Raw genomic sequence first — 6,451 nt, forward strand, 5'->3', positions numbered from 1 at the left:
GCTGCAAGTAATGGTGTCGAGAAACGGAATCATTGCAATTTGTGCGGTATGCTCTGGAGCGAAACAAAATATGGAGTGATTCTGATCTATTTTTTAAAAAGAAATCTGGTCATGAGCACAGCTTTCAAATATCGGATTTTTCTCAGTATAAGGAATGCTTGATTGGTGACTTTGCTTGACCACAGCGCTTTAGCACACTGAAAGTCGATCATTTTCAAGATCTTCCAACTTATAACAAGACACAAAAAAACTCTGGTAACCGTACAATCACCAGGCTTTACCTTCCATATACCGCCAATTGTCAACGTGTCCGTTGGGAAGGGGGAGGGCGGTTCTGTTCCTTTTGTAGAGGTACGTCCTGGCAGTGTGCACGAATTATTAGTTGCATTTCATGAAGGCATGTCAGGCCACGCCATCAATCAAGATACCAAGTGACGACACCCTGGGCCGGTGGTGCGGGTTCCTGTCTTGGGTGTTTGTGGTGCGTCTGGTGATTTCTGTACCTGTGGATTAACTACCCTCCAAGTAATCATCTTGCGGTATAATCGTTACTACAGCCAGGGTGAGAACAGCCAAAACTTCGCTCGCCAGTCCCTGACTTTAACCGGTGTTTGCCCGATGATTAACCAACCTCTGGCAGAATGACAAAATATCGCTAACTTAATGACACAAAAGTTCATTGTCGCGGCCTTACTGCAGGCGGAATGTAAACACGCTAAGGATGGACGGCAACCGGTGGTTAACTGGATGTGATTGGCATGTTACGTGAAAATCGGTAAATGAGCACAGCAAAACAACTCCATGCAAATATGCAAGCAGATGCGAACATGGAAATGAATGTCAATAAGAAAGAATCGGCTACGGCTGCTTAGAGACTGAATGCCAGCTCCACGCCGGACCAACCTGATATCTGCTATCCCTCCATTGGAGACCAAAGCGAGGTCATCACTGATTTCCACCCACCAGACGTCCGCCTCCCTCGCGTAAACATCGGTGCGGTCTCCACATCGCCCCTGTCATTACTGACCACCTTCAGTGCATTTTAGTTTGATTCCAAACAAGACATGGTTATGAACCGTGATATTGCGTTGCAATTCTGAACTTAAGCTGCATTGTCTTAGGTCGAGGTCCGCTTCCCATTACTAACATGAGAATCGTGTCGTAAACTGCACCTCTCAGCTGGTAAAGCATCATAGTGATATCGATCCGACATGGGCATTAACACTCAGGCCCATCAACCTCGTTCCAGTAAAGCGGAATTGTAGAGAAACATGCTAGCCAAGAGATCGGGCTCTCGGATTACGCCACTGCACCACCAGACCACAGCCTAGGCTCACGCCACTGCATCAGCAGATCACGCCCTCGGCTGACGCCATTGCACCAGAAGATCACGCGGAGTCTCAGCAGCTGACAGCAGCTGAGGACATCTCAAAGCCCTAATGCCCACGATCACGCAACACGTGACGCATCACTCTTCTTAGCACTGGACGGCATGGATTGATGGTGTTCCATTCGAATCGTGCTGCACTTGCAGCCACTGTCCGAATGATATTCCGAGTACTTATTGACTTACGCCGTTGTTTGATGCCGTGGATTGCACGCTATTTGTCACAATTTGTATCAACATGGCCACGCCATGTTTTTTTTGGAAATGATCAACATTCATTCAAAAGCAACTATTGGTACAAATTGTGTTACGTAGGTTTGAACATTCGCGCTCACAAATCTTGGTATCAAAACCTCCGACGTCAATCGTTGCAATGGCCGCGCAGCGTCGGCCCTGCGGCGAGCGCTTAGCCGTGACCAATGGCCGACGAAAATGATGTCGCATCTGAGAGAAGTATCTTTGAACGCTCTAGGGCATCAAATCGTGCATTTAGAAGGAAGTCCGGGCGTATACTTTACCGGTGCGATTTTAGATTGACCATAAAAATGCATTGGTCTTTACAGCACTGCGAAATATTGTTGGAATCTGGTGGGGCACTGGAAGAGCAAAGATATGACCTCTTTTTCGCGTTCCTGTAGCTGTTAATCTGCTCAGAGGACAACCTCAAGGTTGGGAAAATGATACGCCGTCTTATCTTTGAACGGTACGAATTGATTTTGAAAGACATTCGAAACCATTGTTTCGCGATGGTCGTTCTTGCAGGCACAATGCCCACCGTCTGGTATTACTTGCCGGTGGCCAACGCCGTTCGGTTTACGGAAATTGTAACCCAGACCATCGCTGTCCTCGCTACCGAGATTCGTGAAATATTTTGATGTAATGTGTTTCACTCTGTAAAAGAAAGAACGTTATCAGGCAAACATGGAATGGTTTAGGTCGTTTTTGAACTCATTTTGACCCACTCTACTCAGCTTCTCAGGTTCTCTCTACTCTACTCAGGTTAAATGAGACCCCTTAAATATTTCCGTGCAATATTTCCCTTGAGTAGAACACTAGGGGACACATATTGTTCCTGATCAAGGGCTGAAGAGGTATTCCGTTCTACCGCGGGTTGTCTTCCGGCTGTCATGCTGACGTCACGGGGCGACCCCTGGTCGATCCGGATGCCCTTAGAGGAATATACCAGACCACATTGGCTCCCTCTCCAATGCAGGAGGTCTTTCGACCTGCGCTGTTGGCTCCGGATCAGCGGAGGAACCCTTATTGATGCAAAAACATCCTTGCTCGCCGCAGGTGGTCAAATAACTGACGCATAGACTCCAGTTTGGCTTAAGGGGTTCATGCTGGAATTGGGCTGGAGGGCCTCCCGCCGTCCGGTACGGAGAGCCCTGGCTGTCACAGGACCCCATCACCTCAGTGTGAACACTGTGACCTGTCGGTGTGAACACTGTGACCTGTCAGTGTGAACACTGTGACCAAGTGACTCCCATCGCCTCAGTGTGAACACTCATCATACGTTTCCATGTTCCCTTTCATTGTCAGACGGCGCGACCAATGAAAGAGGTAGTCTGTCATTCGGGGTCCCGCCCCGCTCCTGTTGAGAAAATGCTCCCCTGATTGACTCGAGACCCCTTGTTGACACAAGCCCCCTGTTAGGCACTGGGCCCCTGACCCATACCGGAGCTCCGCATTGTTGCAGCGCTCCTGCCAATGCAGATCGCCGGCCCGGCTTTGTTCCCGCTTAGGAAAAAGGCTCCAAAAGTTCAGAACCGTTTAAGAGCCAACTGTTCGGTGCTGTTGATCTCTGGCCGAAATAGACGAACGCTCTGTGTCAGGGTTCCGAATCGGTATAACAGGCCATCTAACAAACATGTGAGATCACGACCCCACGGGTAGTGGTATTTTTACTGTCCTTCTGTCCTTCCGTCCTTTATTTAATCTTCGATTTTATTATTTAATCTTTATCAAGACCTTCGGAACATCCAGTCTTCCAATCGGGCTCCCGGTCTTTGGTCTCGAGAGAACCTTCGGCCACTCTTCAGACCTCCCCACACAAGAACCCGTGACCGATTCGGGGCCACTGCCTGACGCATGATCCCTTTTGAAGGGCACTGCGGTACAGGGCACTGCTCTGAGCGATTACAGGGGCCCTCACTATTGTTTCAGGGGCCTACCAATGCAAATCGTCCCCGCGGCCCTCGCTTCCGCTTGAGAAATGGGGGCCCCAAGGTTCAGACTTCACATGGAGCCAACTGTTCGGTGTTCGTGGCCTTTGGCCGACTGAGACACCCGCACTGTCCTCTGGGGTCCTCAAACGGTACAAGAGGACCTCGGACCAATATTTCAGGTCACGGCCCCAACGAGCCACGATTCTTTGTGTGGTCTGCAGCCAGTTCTTCTGGTCCTTACGCCTTCCAAGGAAGCCCTTGTGCGTTGGCTTCGGTGGGTCGCCCAGGCCCCTTTTCGTGCCTCATTGAACACTGCCCTTGGTCGGCTCGATCTCCTCCCCCACTCCCCCTCTGCAAACGCAGACTCGGTTAGGCACTGTCAGCGCCTGACAGATAGAGGGCCCCAACCAGAGTAAATCGCTGGCCCTGACCTTGTGGCTGTTTGGGAAGTGGACGATCAGGCACACACCGACACGGACCCGGCTGTCCGGTGCTGGTGGTGACTGGCCGACATATAGGTCTATGTCTACTGAGACGGTCCTCGATCGGTGCAAAAAGCACCCTGATTGTCATTTGGGGGCCCGTCCGCGCAGGCCGCGGCCGCTGAATAGGATTCCAACAGGCCCCTCGTTACCCTTATGCCCTCCAATCTGGTCCTTGGTTGTCGGTCCCGCTGGGGCCCTCCAAGCTCTTCGGGCCTCCTCGAACACTACGTCTGGCTGACTCGGGGCCCCTTTCCAACTTAGGGCCCCTGTTAGGAGCTGTGGGGCCCCGACAGACGCTGGGCCCCAACCAATGTAAATCGTCTGCTACTGCTCTCTCCCTGCTTGGGAAATGGGTTCTCAGACCCGTCTCAACACGGAGCCCGACTGCGCGTTGTTGATGGTGCCTGACCGATATATGCGCATTTTCCGACTCGGGGGGCTCCTGATCAGTACGCAGGGCCTCCTGGCTGGCATTGGAGTGTCCGGCTCTGCGGGCCGGGCCCGTGAATACGATCTTCGGCCGACCTTTCGGACGCTCAAACCTCGGACCCTGAAATCGGGGCGCTTAACTTAGGTTCCGAGGGGTCCGAAGGGCATCTCGGAACCTAAGGGGGCCTTTACCCCTGTGTCTCCACCCCCTGCATGTGCTTCTGGGGGAGGGGGGGGGGGGGGCGGTAGTGCAGATGGAGTACCGATAGCGTAGTGTTTAATACACATATGACAAACGAAAGGCACGGGGTTCAGTTCCCACGGTGTTTGTCTTTCTCCTGCCAGAGAGAAATGCAGACATTGCCACATAGCCTCAGCATCTGAGGGAGTCGAAGAGCCCCGTGATGACGCTATCCAGAGGAAAGTTCGATTCTCAGAGCGTGAGAATTGGCAAGATGTCTGCACCGCTGCAAAATCGTTTTTGTAGCTATCGCTTTTATTACCAAAATCGCTATACGCATTTTCAGTGTTGTGCTTGGGTCCTCTGCTTCCTAGCATCGCTAGCTATGGCCTTATCTGCTACAACCTGTCTGAAATCACAGATTTTCATATGGCAGCTACCTTCTACGCGGTTCACATGTAGATTGATCTTGCTGCATATAAAAATGGATGGGAAGAGCACACAGAACGATTCTCAGTTTGACACAGAATGATTGCAAAGTCTTAATGAGAAAAATATGTTGAAATGTAATGGCATTTGCGGTAAGGGATAAACGTTTCGTACGTAATAGCCACTGTTATCCCAGTTGTGAATCGTATGTTCTTCAGGTAGGAATACACAGACTTGATGCTACCATCAAGGCCTATTTATAATTCGACACCTGCTGTGCATTTGATACGCCAGTAACACGGCTTCCCAGTATTTCATTGACTATGGATATTGATATGGTCCGTGTATAAAACCAGAACCTTTAAGTGTGCCTCAGCTTTGCAGCCAAGTGTAGCATGTAGCTGTGTTTATATAAATGGCCCACCTAACTGCTCAATGAAATCAGGCGAAGCAACGCAACTCTGGACTTGTTAATGGCTTTTCAGCGAGATGCTCGTTTTAAGTGTTTAATTTGCATTACCTGCTTTTCTGTTGTCATTTCCGTATGGGTTTTCTGTTACTGCCATTCAAAATAAAAATATGAGAAAAGTACAAACCAGGCTTTTCATAATCGCACAATGTCGCACAGCACACGCAGATCTTGTATTGTTTTAAAACTTCTGTAGTGGCAAAAATGCATCATTTCTCTTGATAGAATTGTTGACCAGCAAAGCCCGCCAACTCGTGCCCACAACCCGGCCAAATGCTGGCGGGCTCTTGCGGGTTAGACGCATGCGGGTTGAAAAGTGGCGTCTCTAGCTCGGACTCGAACCCAAGCCGCACCGACCTTCGCCCAGCGGACTGAAAACGATCGGCGCGACTCAAGCTCTGTTCAAGCTTTTGACTTGAATAGAGCCGTGTGTAAAAGGCAGCTGGAGGCACACTGTTATTTATGATCGACATACCTCGCAGGACTGTGGGTCATTGACAGGTCCCACCTGTGGTGACAGAGGATCGATTCATGACACGAAAGGGCGTTTATAAGGTTTACCTATGCTTTGCGAGCGGTGCAGAGGATGAAATGGCATTACTTTTTTGTCAGGGAAGATTCGAACGGTGTGCCATATAAAGCAATATCATGTACATCACCGTGACTGATGCATCCCCTTGGAATGCAGTTTGTGCTTTTAAGTCAAGATATATCTGTGAACCAAGCGTAAAAATGCATCATCATTTGCTGTTACCGCAAGCGAATTCTTAATAATCAAGTCCCATAGCCAAAACTCATCTACGATCAGCGAATACTTTGCGGACGATATTCGACTAACGATTATCGCATCCAAAATTTTCAAAACATCCACGGTCATTTCATCGCTTAGATGCAAACGTTTGT

The sequence above is a fragment of the Pollicipes pollicipes genome, unplaced genomic scaffold (assembly GCF_011947565.3).
Source record: "Pollicipes pollicipes isolate AB1234 unplaced genomic scaffold, Ppol_2.1 Scaffold_4881;HRSCAF=5763_pilon_pilon_pilon, whole genome shotgun sequence".
NCBI classification, from domain to species: domain Eukaryota; kingdom Metazoa; phylum Arthropoda; class Thecostraca; order Pollicipedomorpha; family Pollicipedidae; genus Pollicipes; species Pollicipes pollicipes.